The sequence below is a fragment of the Oncorhynchus keta genome, chromosome 16 (assembly GCF_023373465.1).
Source record: "Oncorhynchus keta strain PuntledgeMale-10-30-2019 chromosome 16, Oket_V2, whole genome shotgun sequence".
NCBI classification, from domain to species: domain Eukaryota; kingdom Metazoa; phylum Chordata; class Actinopteri; order Salmoniformes; family Salmonidae; genus Oncorhynchus; species Oncorhynchus keta.
In genome coordinates this window covers 20208586-20223585 of record NC_068436.1, presented here as the reverse complement: position 1 = coordinate 20223585, position 15000 = coordinate 20208586, and the positions used below count along the sequence as shown (strand labels likewise).

At 46.4% G+C, this 15000-nt stretch overlaps 1 pseudogene; it reads right to left on the bottom strand.

Annotated features, from left to right (window-relative positions):
- The window catches only part of LOC127908033 (dynein axonemal heavy chain 6-like), a 60875-nt pseudogene extending 47241 nt beyond the window's left edge, over nucleotides 1–13634 (bottom strand).
- Between the last annotated feature and the right edge of the window lie 1366 nt (nucleotides 13635–15000).

The window sequence follows — 15000 nt, the reverse complement described above, 5'->3', positions numbered from 1 at the left end:
CTCCAGAGCCGGGTCCACAGTCTCCTTCAGCTACTCACACACAACCAGGACACAAAATTGACGTCACGCTGGTCAGTTTTACCATTCTTCCTGTTCCAAGTCAACTCACCCAGGTCTCTTTGCTAACTCTAGACCCAAAATGGAGGTTAGAACTGTCCCCCGAGACTAATCTCCATGGTGAATCGTGACCTACAATGGCTGCCATAGTACTGACCTCCTCCAGCAGTACGGGCATGCCCATGCGGATGGCGTTCTCCAGGGTTCGCAGGAAACCAGAGTCGGTCAGCTTGATCACCTTCAGACCGTTCTTGGTCTCCTTGGAACGGATCCAGCGGTTGGCCTGGAGACGGACCAGACACAGTTGTATAAAGCATTTCAAATGAGGGATTATTTGTTTAGTTTCAGGTCGGTTGTGATTGTGTAGCTATGTCATCCCAACGCCACAAGGGACAGAACTTCCATATTGTCCCTTTATAGTATCCATGTGACCACCATTGAGGGGTCATGTCATTTCCTCTCATACCAGGAAGTCACTATGTTGTCCATGACACAGGTGTCAAACTCAATCCACAAAGGACCGAGTGGCTGCAGGTTTTCGCTCCTCCCTTGTATTTGATTGATGAATTAAGGTCACTAATTAATCAGGAACTCCACACACCTGGTTGTTTAGGTTTTAATTGAAAGGAAACTGAAACCTGCAGACACCAGGCCCTCCACGGAATGAGTTTGACACCCCTGGTGATTTAGGTTTTAATTGAAAGGAAACTGAAACCTGCAGACACCAGGCCCTCCACAGAATGAGTTTGACACCCCTGGTGATTTAGGTTTTAATTGAAAGGAAACTGAAACCTGCAGACACCAGGCCCTCCACGGAATGAGTTTGACACCCCTGGTGATTTAGGTTTTAATTGAAAGGAAACAACTGAAACCTGCAGACACCAGGCCCTCCACGGAATGAGTTTGACACCCCTGGTGATTGATGGACCCGCCAGGTCAGAATCACTCTCATCGACATGAATGAAAACTGACAAACAGAAGTGCACTACATTTGAGTCAGTGGACAGACAAGCCGTGTGTGTGTGAGTCAATGAAGTGTCCCCGTGCTAGGCTGTCAGCAAGCCTCCCTGCCTGCTCAACTCCCTTCCTCTCCCCATCTCCATCGTCGGCCTGTGCATGGCAGACAGAGACCAGTCAACAGACCGCTCCCTGGGGCAGAGGCCCAAAGAAAGAGAGGAGAAGGAGAAAGAAACAAAAGATGACAGGAAGCAACATAAGAGGTGTCAGGGGACTGGAGCTGAGAGTCAAACTACACAGTGGCCAAGCGCATGGAGTCTGTGTGTGTGTGATTACAACACAGAGAGAGTGGGAATAGTCTTAGTGTCTCAGGGCTGTTGTCTCCGTGGTGATAAGGGAATAGTGTTAGTAATAGAATAGTCAGGGCGGTTGTCTCCTGTTGTTGCCTTGTTCCAGGCTGGGGTCTGGGAATGGGAGTCCGGGTTTGGGTTTGTTCCAGGCTGGGGTCTGGGAATGGGCTGGGGTCTGGGTGTCAGTCCGGGTTTGTTCCAGGCTGGGGTCTGGGAATGGGAGTCAGGGTTTGTTCCAGGCTGGGGTCTGGGAGTCAGGGTTTGTTCCAGGCTGGGGTCTGGGTGTCAGGGTTTGTTTGTTCCAGGCTGGGGTCTGGGAGTCAGGGTTTGTTCCAGGCTGGGGTCTGGGAATGGGAGTCAGGGTTTGTTCCAGGCTGGGGTCTGGGAGTCAGGGGTTTGTTCCAGGCTGGGGTCTGGGAGTCAGGGTTTGTTCCAGGCTGGGGTCTGGGAATGGGAGTCAGGGTTTGTTCCAGGCTGGGGTCTGGGAGTCAGGGTTTGTTCCAGGCTGGGGTCTGAGAATGGGAGTCAGGGTTTGTTCCAGGCTGGGGTCTGAGAATGGGAGTCAGGGTTTGTTCCAGGCTGGGGTCTGGGAATGGGTGTCAGTCAGGGTTTGTTCCAGGCTGGGGTCTGGGAGTCAGGGTTTGTTCCAGGCTGGGGTCTGGGTGTCAGGGTTTGTTCCAGGCTGGGGTCTGGGAGTCAGGGTTTGTTCCAGGCTGGGGTCTGGGAATGGGTGTCAGGGTTTGTTCCAGGCTGGGGTCTGGGAGTCAGGGTTTGTTCCAGGCTGGGGTCTGAGAATGGGAGTCAGGGTTTGTTCCAGGCTGGGGTCTGGGAGTCAGGGTTTGTTCCAGGCTGGGGTCTGGGAATGGGAGTCAGGGTTTGTTCCAGGCTGGGGTCTGGGAGTCAGGTTTGTTCCAGGCTGGGGTCTGGGAATGGGTGTCAGGGTTTGTTCCAGGCTGGGGTCTGGGAGTCAGGGTTTGTTCCAGGCTGGGGTCTGAGAATGGGTGTCAGGGTTTGTTCCAGGCTGGGGTCTGGGAGTCAGGGTTTGTTCCAGGCTGGGGTCTGAGAATGGGAGTCAGGGTTTGTTCCTGGGGTCTGGGAGTCAGGGTTTGTTCCAGGCTGGGGTCTGGGAGTCAGGGTTTGTTCCAGGCTGGGGTCTGGGAGTCTGGGCTGTCTGGGAGTCAGGGTTTGTTTCAGGCTGGGGTCTGGGAGTCAGGGTTTGTTCCAGGCTGGGGTCTGGGAATGGGAGTCCGGGTTTGTTCCAGGCTGGGGTCTGGGAGTCAGGGTTTGTTCCAGGCTGGGGTCTGGGAGTCAGGGTTTGTTCCAGGCTGGGGTCTGAGAATGGGAGTCAGGGTTTGTTCCAGGTTGGGGTCTGGGAGTCAGGGTTTGTTCCAGGCTGGGGTCTGAGAATGGGAGTCAGGGTTTGTTCCAGGCTGGGGTCTGGGAGTCAGGGTTTGTTCCAGGCTGGGGTCTGAGAATGGGAGTCAGGGTTTGTTCCAGGCTGGGGTCTGGGAGTCAGGGTTTGTTCCAGGCTGGGGTCTGGGAGTCAGGGGTTGTTCCAGGCTGGGGTCTGAGAATGGGAGTCAGGGTTTGTTCCAGGCTGGGGTCTGGGAGTCAGGGTTTGTTCCCGGCTGGGGTCTGGGAATGGGAGTCAGGCTTTGTTCCAGGCTGGGGAATGGGAGTCAGGCTTTGTTCCAGGTTGGGGTCAGGGTGTTCCAGGCTGGGGTCTGAAATGGGAGTCAGGGTTTGTTCCAGGTGGGGTCTGGGAATGGGAGTCAGGGTTTGTTCCAGGCTGGGGTCTGGGAATGGGAGTCAGGCTTTGTTCCAGGTGGGGTCTGGGAGTCAGGGTTTGTTCCAGGCTGGGGTCTGGGAATGGGAGTCAGGGGTTTGTTCCAGGTGGGGTCTGGGAATGGGAGTCAGGGTTTGTTCCAGGTTGGGGTCTGGGAATGGGAGTCAGGGTTTGTTCCAGGTGGGGTCTGGGAATGGGAGTCAGGGTTTGTTCCAGGCTGGGGTCTGAGAATGGGAGTCAGGCTTTGTTCCAGGTTGGGGTCTGGAATGGGAGTCAGGGTTTGTTCCAGGTGGGGTCTGGGAATGGGAGTCAGGGTTTGTTCCAGGCTGGGGTATGAGAATGGGAGTCAGGGTTTGTTTCAGGCTGGGGTCTGGGAGTCAGGGTTTGTTCCAGGCTGGGGTCTGGGAGTCAGGGTTTGTTCCAGGCTGGGGTCTGGGAATGGGAGTCAGGGTTTGAGCCACAACACATTACAACACAACTGTTATTTTAGCAGATGTAGCCACAGAAAAAGAACTCTGGTCATCACAGCCAATACAAGAATAGAGAAAATTACAACTAGAAATACAACTTGACAAGTAGCTAATTACAAAGTATAAGATGAATAACTATTTGCAACACCATCACATATAAAGGTACCTGTGATTAAAATATGTTATATAATCTAAATAGAGTATTTAAGTAGAGGACTGAATCCAGAAGAGATGAAAAGTGTGGTAATACAAATACTTCTGATTGGTTGATTGGCTGATTGGTTGAATGATTTAAGACAAAAAGCACTGATTTGCTGTCGGCTGGGTCACCTGATCCTGAGGGTCGATCATGAGTGGCCAGCGGCGTCCACGGGTAACCAGGATTCCATTCTCAGTGGAAACGGTGTCCCGGGGCAACCCCTCGGCGTTCCACAGGCGGATCTCATAGGGGTCGCCCAGGATGTTGATGAGGCTGAAGCTGGCACTGATGGGGATGCCCAACTCCTGGCATCGCACAATCCACTGGTCTATCAGCTACACAGACACACACACACACACACACACACACACACACACACACACACACACACACACACAGCACACACACACACACACACATCAACAATCAGAGCCTTGTATATTCAGGATGAATAAACATTCCCAAGTCATCTGACTCCATAACCAACTGCCATAACAGAGATGGTGGTAGTATTGACAGACAGCACATAGACAGTGGTAGTATTGACAGACACCATAGACAGTGGTAGTATTGACAGACAGCACATAGACAGTGATAATATTGACAGACACCACAGAGACAGTGGTAGTATTGACAAACAGCAGACAGTGATAGTATTGACAGACAGCACATAGACAGTGATAGTATTGACAGACACACATAGACAGTGGTAGATCAGACAGTGGTAGTATTGACAGACAGTACATAGACAGTGGTAGTATTGACAGACACACAGAGACAGTGGTAGTATTGACAGACAGCACATAGACAGTGATAGTATTGACAGACAGCACATAGACAGTGGTAGTATTGACAGACAGTACATAGACAGTGGTAGTATTGACAGACACCACATAGACAGTGGTAGTATTGACAGACATAGACAGTGGTATATTGACAGACACCACAGAGACAGTGTAGTATTGACAGACACCACATAGACAGTGGTAGTATTGACAGACACCACAGAGACAGTGGTAGTATTGACAGACACCACAGAGACAGTGGTAGTATTGACAGACACCACAGAGACAGTGATGTATTGACAGACACCACAGAGACAGTGATAGTATTGACAGACACCACAGAGACAGTGATAGTATTGACAGACACCACAGACAGTGATAGTATTGACAGACACCACATAGACAGTGGTAGTATTGACAGACACCACATAGACAGTGGTAGTATTGACAGACAGCACATAGACAGTGGTAGTATTGACAGACACCACAGAGACAGTGATAGTATTGACAGACCACATAGACAGTGATAGTATTGACAGACAGTACATAGACAGTGGTAGTATTGACAGACACCACAGAGACAGTGGTAGTATTGACAGACACCACATAGACAGTGAGTATTGACAGACAGCACAGAGACAGTGATAGTATTGACAGACACCACAGAGACAGTGATAGTACAGACACCACAGAGACAGTGATAGTATTGACAGACACCACAGAGACAGTGATAGTATTGACAGACACCACAGAGACAGTGGTATTGACAGACACCACAGAGACAGTGGTAGTATTGACAGACACCACATAGACAGTGGTAGTATTGACAGACACCACATAGACAGTGGTAGTATTGACAGACACCACATAGACAGTGGTAGTATTGACAGACACCACATAGACAGTGGTAGTATTGACAGACACCACATAGACAGTGGTAGTATTGACAGACACCACATAGACAGTGGTAGTATTGACAGACACCACATAGACAGTAGTATTGACAGACACCACAGAGACAGTGATAGTATTGACAGACACCACATAGACAGTGGTAGTATTGACAGACACCACATAGACAGTGGTAGTATTGACAGACACCATATGACAGTGATAGTATTGACAGACACCACAGAGACAGTGATAGTATTGACAGACACCACATAGACAGTGATAGTATTGACAGACACCACAGAGACAGTGATAGACAGTGGTGATAGTATTGACAGACACCACAGACAGTGATAGTATTGACAGACACCACAGAGACAGTGATAGTATTGACAGACACACATAGACAGTGATAGTATTGACAGACACCACAGAGACAGTGATAGTATTGACAGACACCACAGAGACAGTAGTATTGACAGACAGCACATAGACACATTGACAGTGACCACAGAGACAGTATTGACAGACAGCACATAGACAGTGATAGTATTGACAGACACCACATAGACAGTGGTAGTATTGACAGACACCACAGAGACAGTGATAGTATTGACAGACACCACATAGACAGTGGTAGTATTGACAGACACCACATAGACAGTGATAGCATTGACAGACACCACATAGACAGTGGTAGTATTGACAGACACCACATAGACAGTGGTAGTATTGACAGACAGTACATAGACAGTGGTAGTATTGACAGACACCACAGAGACAGTGGTAGTATTGACAGACACCACATAGACAGTGGTAGTTTGACAGACACCACATAGACAGTGGTAGTATTGACAGACACCACACCAGTGGTAGTATTGACAGACACCACATAGACAGTGGTAGTATTGACAGACACCACATAGACAGTGGTAGTATTGACAGACACCATATAGACAGTGGTAGTATTGACAGGCACATAGACAGTGATAGTATTGACAGAGACAGTGATAGTATTGACAGACACCACATAGACAGTGATAGTATTGACAGACAGCACATAGACAGTGATAGTATTGACAGACAGCACATAGTGACAGTATTGACAGACAGTACATAGACAGTGACAGACAGCACATAGACAGTGATAGTATTGACAGACGCACATAGACAGTGATAGTATTGACACAGCACAGAGACAGTGATAGTATTGACAGACAGTACATAGACAGTGGTAGTATTGACAGACACACATAGACAGTGATAGTATTGACATTGACAGACAGCACATAGACAGTGATAGTATTGACAGACAGTACATAGACAGTGGTAGTATTGACAGACACCACATAGACAGTGGTAGTATTGACAGACACCACAGAGACAGTGATAGTATTGACAGACACCACATAGACAGTGATAGTATTGACAGACACCACATAGACAGTGGTAGTATTGACAGACAGCACATAGACAGTGGTAGTATTGACAGACACCACATAGACAGTGATAGTACAGACACCACATAGACAGTGATAGTATTGACAGACACCACATAGACAGTGGTAGTATTGACAGACAGCACATAGACAGTGGTAGACAGACACCACATAGTGATAGTATTGACAGACACCACATAGACAGTGATAGTATTGACAGACACCACATAGACAGTGGTAGTATTGACAGACACCACAGAGACAGTGATAGTATTGACAGACAGCACATAGACAGTGGTAGTATTGACAGACACCACAGAGACAGTGATAGTATTGACAGACACCACATAGACAGTGGTAGTATTGACAGACACCACAGAGACAGTGATAGACAGACAGCACATAGACAGTGATAGTATTGACAGACACCACAGAGACAGTGATAGTATTGACAGACACCACAGAGACAGTGATAGTATTGACAGACAGCACATAGACAGTGATAGTATTGACAGACACCATATAGACAGTGATAGTATTGACAGACACAGTGATAGTATTGACACACCACAGAGACAGTGATAGTATTGACAGACACACATAGACAGTGATAGTAGACACCACAGAGACAGTGATAGTATTGACAGACACCACAGACAGTGATAGTATTGACAGACACCACATAGACAGTGATAGTATTGACAGACACCACAGAGACAGTGATAGTATTGACAGACACCACAGAGACAGTGATAGTATTGACAGACAGCACATAGACAGTGATAGTATTGACAGACAGCCACAGAGACAGTGATAGTATTGACAGACAGAATAGACAGTGATAGTATTGACAGACACCACATAGACAGTGATAGTATTGACAGACACCACATAGACAGTGGTAGTATTGACAGACACCACAGAGACAGTGATAGCATTGACAGACAGCACATAGACAGTGGTAGTATTGACAGACACCACATAGACAGTGATAGTATTGACAGACGCACACAGACAGTGGTAGTATTGACAGACACCATAGACAGTGATAGTATTGACAGACAGCACATAGACAGTGGTAGTATTGACAGACAGCACATAGACAGTGGTAGTATTGACAGACACCACAGAGACAGTGGTAGTATTGACAGACACCACATGACAGTGGTAGTATTGACAGACACCACATAGACAGTGGTAGTATTGACAGACACCACATAGACAGTGGTAGTATTGACAGACACCACATAGACAGTGGTAGTATTGACAGACACCACATAGACAGTGGTAGTATTGACAGACACCACATAGACAGTGGTAGTATTGACAGGCAGTACATAGACAGTGATAGTATTGACAGACAGCACATACAGTGATAGTATTGACAGACACCACCACAGACAGTGATAGACAGACAGCACATAGACAGTGATAGTATTGACAGACAGCACATACAGTGATAGTATTGACAGACAGTACATAGACAGTGGTAGTATTGACAGACAGCACATAGACAGTGATAGTATTGACAGACAGCACATAGACAGTGATAGCATTGACAGACCACAGAGACAGTGATAGTATTGACAGACAGCACATAGACAGTGGTAGTATTGACAGACACCACATAGACAGTGATAGTATTGACAGACACCACAGAGACAGTATTGACAGACAGCACATAGACAGTGATAGTATTGACAGACAGTACATAGACAGTGGTAGTATTGACAGACAGCACATAGACAGTGGTAGTATTGACAGACACCACAGAGACAGTGATAGTATTGACAGACACCACATAGACAGTGATAGTATTGACAGACACCACATAGACAGTGGCAGTATTGACAGACACCATAGACAGTGGTAGCATTGACAGACACCACATAGACAGTGGTAGTTGACAGACACCACATAGACAGTGATAGTATTGAGACACCACAGAGACAGTGATAGTATTGACAGACAGCACATAGACAGTGATAGTATTGACAGACACCACAGAGACAGTGATAGTATTGACAGACAGCACATAGACAGTGGTAGTATTGACAGACAGCACATAGACAGTGATAGTATTGACAGACAGCACATAGACAGTGGTAGTATTGACAGACACCACAGAGACAGTGATAGTATTGACAGACAGCACATAGACAGTGGTAGTATTGACAGACAAGACAGTGATAGTATTGACAGACAGCACATAGACAGTGGTAGTATACAGACACCACATAGACAGTGGTAGTATTGACACAGTACATGGTAGTATTGACTCTGGTAGTATTGACAGACACCACATAGACAGTGGTAGTACAGACACCACATAGACAGTGGTACAGACACCATAGACAGTGGTAGGACAGACACCACATAGACAGTGGTAGTATTGACAGACACCACATAGACAGTGGTAGTATTGACAGACACCACATAGACAGTGGTAGTATTGACAGGCAGTAGACAGTGATAGTATTGACAGACACCACATACAGAGTGATAGCATTGACAGACACCACATAGACAGTGATAGTATTGACAGTTATAGTATTGACAGACATACAGTGATAGTATTGACAGACACCACATAGACAGTGATAGTATTGACAGACACCACAGAGACAGTGGTAGTATGACAGACAGCACATAGACAGTGATAGTATTGACAGACAGTACATAGACAGTGGTATACTGACAGACACCACATAGACAGTGGTAGTATTGACAGACACCACAGAGACAGTGATAGTATGACAGACACCACAGACAGTGATAGACAGACACCACATAGACAGTGGAGTGACAGACAGCACATAGACAGTGTATTGACAGACACACATAGACAGTGGTAGTATTGACAGACACCACATAGACAGTGGTAGTATTGACAGACAGTACATAGACAGTGGTAGTATTGACAGACACCACACAGACAGTGATAGTATTGACAGACACCACATAGACAGTGATAGTATTGACAGACAGCACATGACAGTGGTAGCATTGACAGACACCACATAGACAGTGATAGTACAGACAGCACATAGACAGTGGTAGTATTGACAGACACCACAGAGACAGTGATAGTATTGACAGACACCACATAGACAGTGGTAGTATTGACAGACACCACAGAGACAGTGATAGTATTGACAGACACCACATAGACAGTGGTAGTATTGACAGACACACATAGACAGTGATAGTATTGACAGACACCACATAGACAGTGGTAGTATTGACAGACACCACATAGACAGTGATAGTATTGACAGACAGCACATATACAGTGATAGTATTGACAGACACCACAGAGACAGTGGTAGTATTGACAGACAGCACATAGACAGTGGTAGTATTGACAGACACCACAGAGACAGTGATAGTATTGACAGGCAACTACATAGACAGTGATAGCATTGACAGACACCACATAGACAGTGGTAGTATTGACAGACACCACATAGACAGTGATAGTATTGACAGACAGCACATATACAGTGATAGTATTGACAGACACCACAGAGACAGTGGTAGCATTGACAGACAGCACATAGACAGTGGTAGTATTGACAGACACCACAGAGACAGTGATAGTATTGACAGACACCACAGAGACAGTGGTAGTATTGACAGACACACATAGACAGTGGTAGTATTGACAGACACCACATAGACAGTGGTAGCTACATAGACAGTGATAGTATTGACAGACACACAGAGACAGTGATAGTATTGACAGACAACCACACAGACAGTGATAGCATTGACAGACATCAAACAGAGACAGTGATAGTATTGACAGACACCACAGAGACAGTGATAGTGGGATTGACAGACACCACAGAGACAGTGGTAGTATTGACAGACACCACATAGACAGTGATAGTATCCACAGACACCACAGAGACAGTGGTAGCATTGACAGACACCACATAGACAGTGGTAGCATTGACAGACACCACAGAGACAGTGATAGTATTGACAGACACCACAGAGACAGTGATAGCATTGACAGACACCACATAGACAGTGATAGCATTGACAGACACAACAGAGACAGTGATAGCAGACACCACAGAGACAGTGATAGTATTGACAGACACCACAGAGACAGTGGTAGTATTGACAGACACCACATAGACAGTGATAGTATTGACAGACAACAGAGACAGTGATAGTATTGACAGACAGCACAGTGATAGTGTAGTGACAGTGATAGCATTGACAGACAGCACATAGACAGTGGTAGTATTGACAGACAGCCACACACAGTGATAGCATTGACAGACAGTACATAGACAGTGCTTGACAGACAGCACATAGACAGTGGTAGATTGACATACACCACAGAGACAGTGATAGCATTGGACAGACACCACAGAGACAGTGATAGTATTGACAGACAGCACATAGACAGTGATAGTATTGACAGACACCACAGAGACAGTGATAGTATTGACAGACACCACAGAGACAGTGATAGTATTGTACAGTGATAGATTGACAGACACCACAGAGACAGTGATAGTATTGACAGACAGCATAGACAGTGATAGTATTGACAGACACCACAGAGACAGTGATAGTATTGACAGACAGCACATAGACAGTGGTAGTATTGACAGACAGCACATAGACAGTGATAGTATTGACAGACAGCACATAGACAGTGGTAGTATTGACAGACACAGATAGTATTGACAGACAGCACATAGACAGTGATAGTATTGACAGACAGTTACATAGACAGTGATAGTATTGACAGACAGCACATGACAGTGGTAGTATTGACAGACACCACATAGACAGTGGTAGTATTGACAGACAGCTAGACAGTGGTAGTATTGACAGACACCACAGACAGACACCACATAGACAGTGGTAGTATTGACAGACACCACATAGACAGTGGTATTGACAGACACCACATAGACAGTGGTAGTATTGAGACACCACATAGACAGTGGTAGTATTGACAGACACCACATAGACAGTGGTATTGACAGACACCACATAGACAGTGGTAGTAGACAGGCAGTACATAAACAGTGATAGTATTGACAGACAGCACATACAGTGATAGTATTGACAGACACCACATAGACAGTGATAGTATTGACAGACAGCACATAGACAGTGATAGTATTGACAGACAGCACATACAGTGATAGTATTGACAGACACCTACATAGACAGTGATAGTATTGACAGACACCACAGAGACAGTGGTAGTATTGACAGACAGCACATAGACAGTGATAGTATTGACAGACAGTACATAGACAGTGGTAGTATTGACAGACACCACATAGACAGTGGTAGTATTGACAGACACCACAGAGACAGTGATAGTATTGACAGACACCACATAGACAGTGGTAGTATTGACAGACACCACATAGACAGTGGTAGACAGACAGCACATAGACAGTGGTAGTATTGACAGACACCACATAGACAGTGGTAGTATTGACAGACACCACATAGACAGCAGACACCAGACAGTGGTAGTAGACAGACAGCACATAGACAGTTGATTGACAGACACCACAGAGACAGTGATAGTATTGACAGACACCATAGACAGTGGTAGTATTGACAGACACCACAGAGACAGTGAGTATTGACAGACACCACAGACAGTGGTAGTATTGACAGACACCACAGACAGTGGTAGTATTGACAGACACCACATAGACAGTGGTAGTATTGACAGACACCACATAGACAGTGATAGTATTGACAGACACCACAGAGACAGTGATAGCATTGACAGACACCACAGAGACAGTGATAGTATTGACAGACACCACATAGACAGTGGTAGTATTGACAGACACACATACAGTGAGTATTGACAGACAGTGACAGTGGTAGTATTGACAGACACCACAGAGACAGTGGTAGTATTGACAGACACCACAGAGACAGTGGTAGTATTGACAGACAGCCAGACAGACCCAGTGGGCTGAGGTGAGTGAGAGTCATTAGGCCAGAGTGCCAGTGTGGGCAGGGAGGTTGACACATGGTCTGCCTCTCTGTCTGGCCCGAGGGAGAGAGGTGGGCACACAGACACTGTCTAGAACAGGCAGGCTTCACTGGGTTTGGTTCCAATAGTGTACAGAGAACAGGTGGCAATGTTTAGACGCAGGGCGCAGAAGTAGAGCAACAGATAGTAAGAACTGTGTATAAAGCTACATCTCTATAGAGGCCATACATACCAGGTGTCTCCACTGCAAGAGGAAGGCTATGTAGTTTAGAATGGTTATAATGCAACATACTGCGGCAGGTTATAGTGAGAATTATCAGGCTGTATATAAAGGATGTACCAGTTGTCTATAGTGCATTGTGAAGGCTCCGTAGTACACCACGCAGGCTGCAGGTTATAGTGAGAATTAGCAGGATGTACCAGTTGTCTATAGTGCATTGTGAAGGCTCAGTAGTACACCACGCAGGCTGCAGGTTATAGTGAGAATTAGCAGGATGTACCAGTTGTCTATAGTGCATTGTGAAGGCTCAGTAGTACACCACGCAGGCTGCAGGTTATAGTGAGAATTAGCAGGATGTATATAAAGGATGTACCAGTTGTCTATAGTGCATTGTGAAGGCTCCGTAGTACGCCACGCAGGCTGCAGGTTATAGTGAGAATTAGCAGGATGTGTACCAGTTGTCTATAGTGCATTGTGAAGGCTCCGTAGTACACCACGCAGGCTGCAGGTTATAGTGAGAATTAGTAGGTATATGGCTATAAAGGATGCAGGTTATAGTGAGAAGGCTAGCACCACGGCTGTTATATAAAGGATGTACCAGTTGTCTATAGTGCATTGTGAAGGCTCCGTAGTACACCACGCAGGCTGCAGGTTATAGTGAGAATTAGCAGGCTGTATATAAAGGATGTACCAGTTGTCTATAGTGCATTGTGAAGGCTCCGTAGTACACCACGCAGGCTGCAGGTTATAGTGAGAATTAGCAGGATGTACCAGTTGTCTATAGTGCATTGTGAAGGCTCCGTAGTACACCACGCAGGCTGCAGGTTATAGTGAGAATTAGCAGGATGTACCAGTTGTCTATAGTGCATTGTGAAGGCTCCGTAGTACGCCACACAGGCTGCAGGTTATAGTGAGAATTAGCAGGATGTACCAGTTGTCTATAGTGCATTGTGAAGGCTCCGTAGTACACCACGCAGGCTGCAGGTTATAGTGAGAATTAGCAGGATGTACCAGTTGTCTATAGTGCATTGTGAAGGCTCCGTAGTACACCACGCAGGCTGCAGGTTATAGTGAGAATTAGCAGGATGTACCAGTTGTCTATAGTGCATTGTGAAGGTCTGTAGTACACCACGCAGGCTGCAGGTTATAGTGAGAATTAGCAGGACGTATACAAAGGATGTACCAGTTGTCTATAGTGTAGAAGGCTCCGTAGTACACCACGCAGGCTGCAGGTTATAGTGAGAATTAGCAGGCTGTATATAAAGGATGTACCAGTTGTCTATAGTGCATTGTGAAGGCTCCGTAGTACACCACGCAGGCTGCAGGTTATAGTGAGAATTAGCAGGATGTACCAGTTGTCTATAGATTGTGAAGGCTCCGTAGTACACTACGAGGCTGCAGGTTATATGAGAATTAGCAGGATGTACCAGTTGTCTATAAAGTGCATTGTGAAGGCTCCGTAGTACACCACGCAGGCTGCAGGTTATAGTGAGAATTAGCAGGATGTACCAGTTGTCTATAGTGCACAGAAGGCTCCAGTACGCCACGCAGGCTGCAGGTTATAGTGAGAATTAGCAGGATGTATATAGTGCATTGTGAAGGAGTACACCACGCAGGCTGCAGGTTATAGTGAGAATTAGCAGGATGTACCAGTTGGTGCATTGTGAAGGCTCCGTGATACACCACGCAGGCTGCAGGTTATAGTGAGAATTAGCAGGATGTATATACAGTTGTCTATAGTGCATTGTGAAGGCTCCGTAGTACGCCACGCAGGCTGCAGGTTATAGTGAGAATTAGCAGGCTGTATATAAAGTGTACCAGTTGTCTATAGTGCATGAAGGCTCCGTAGTA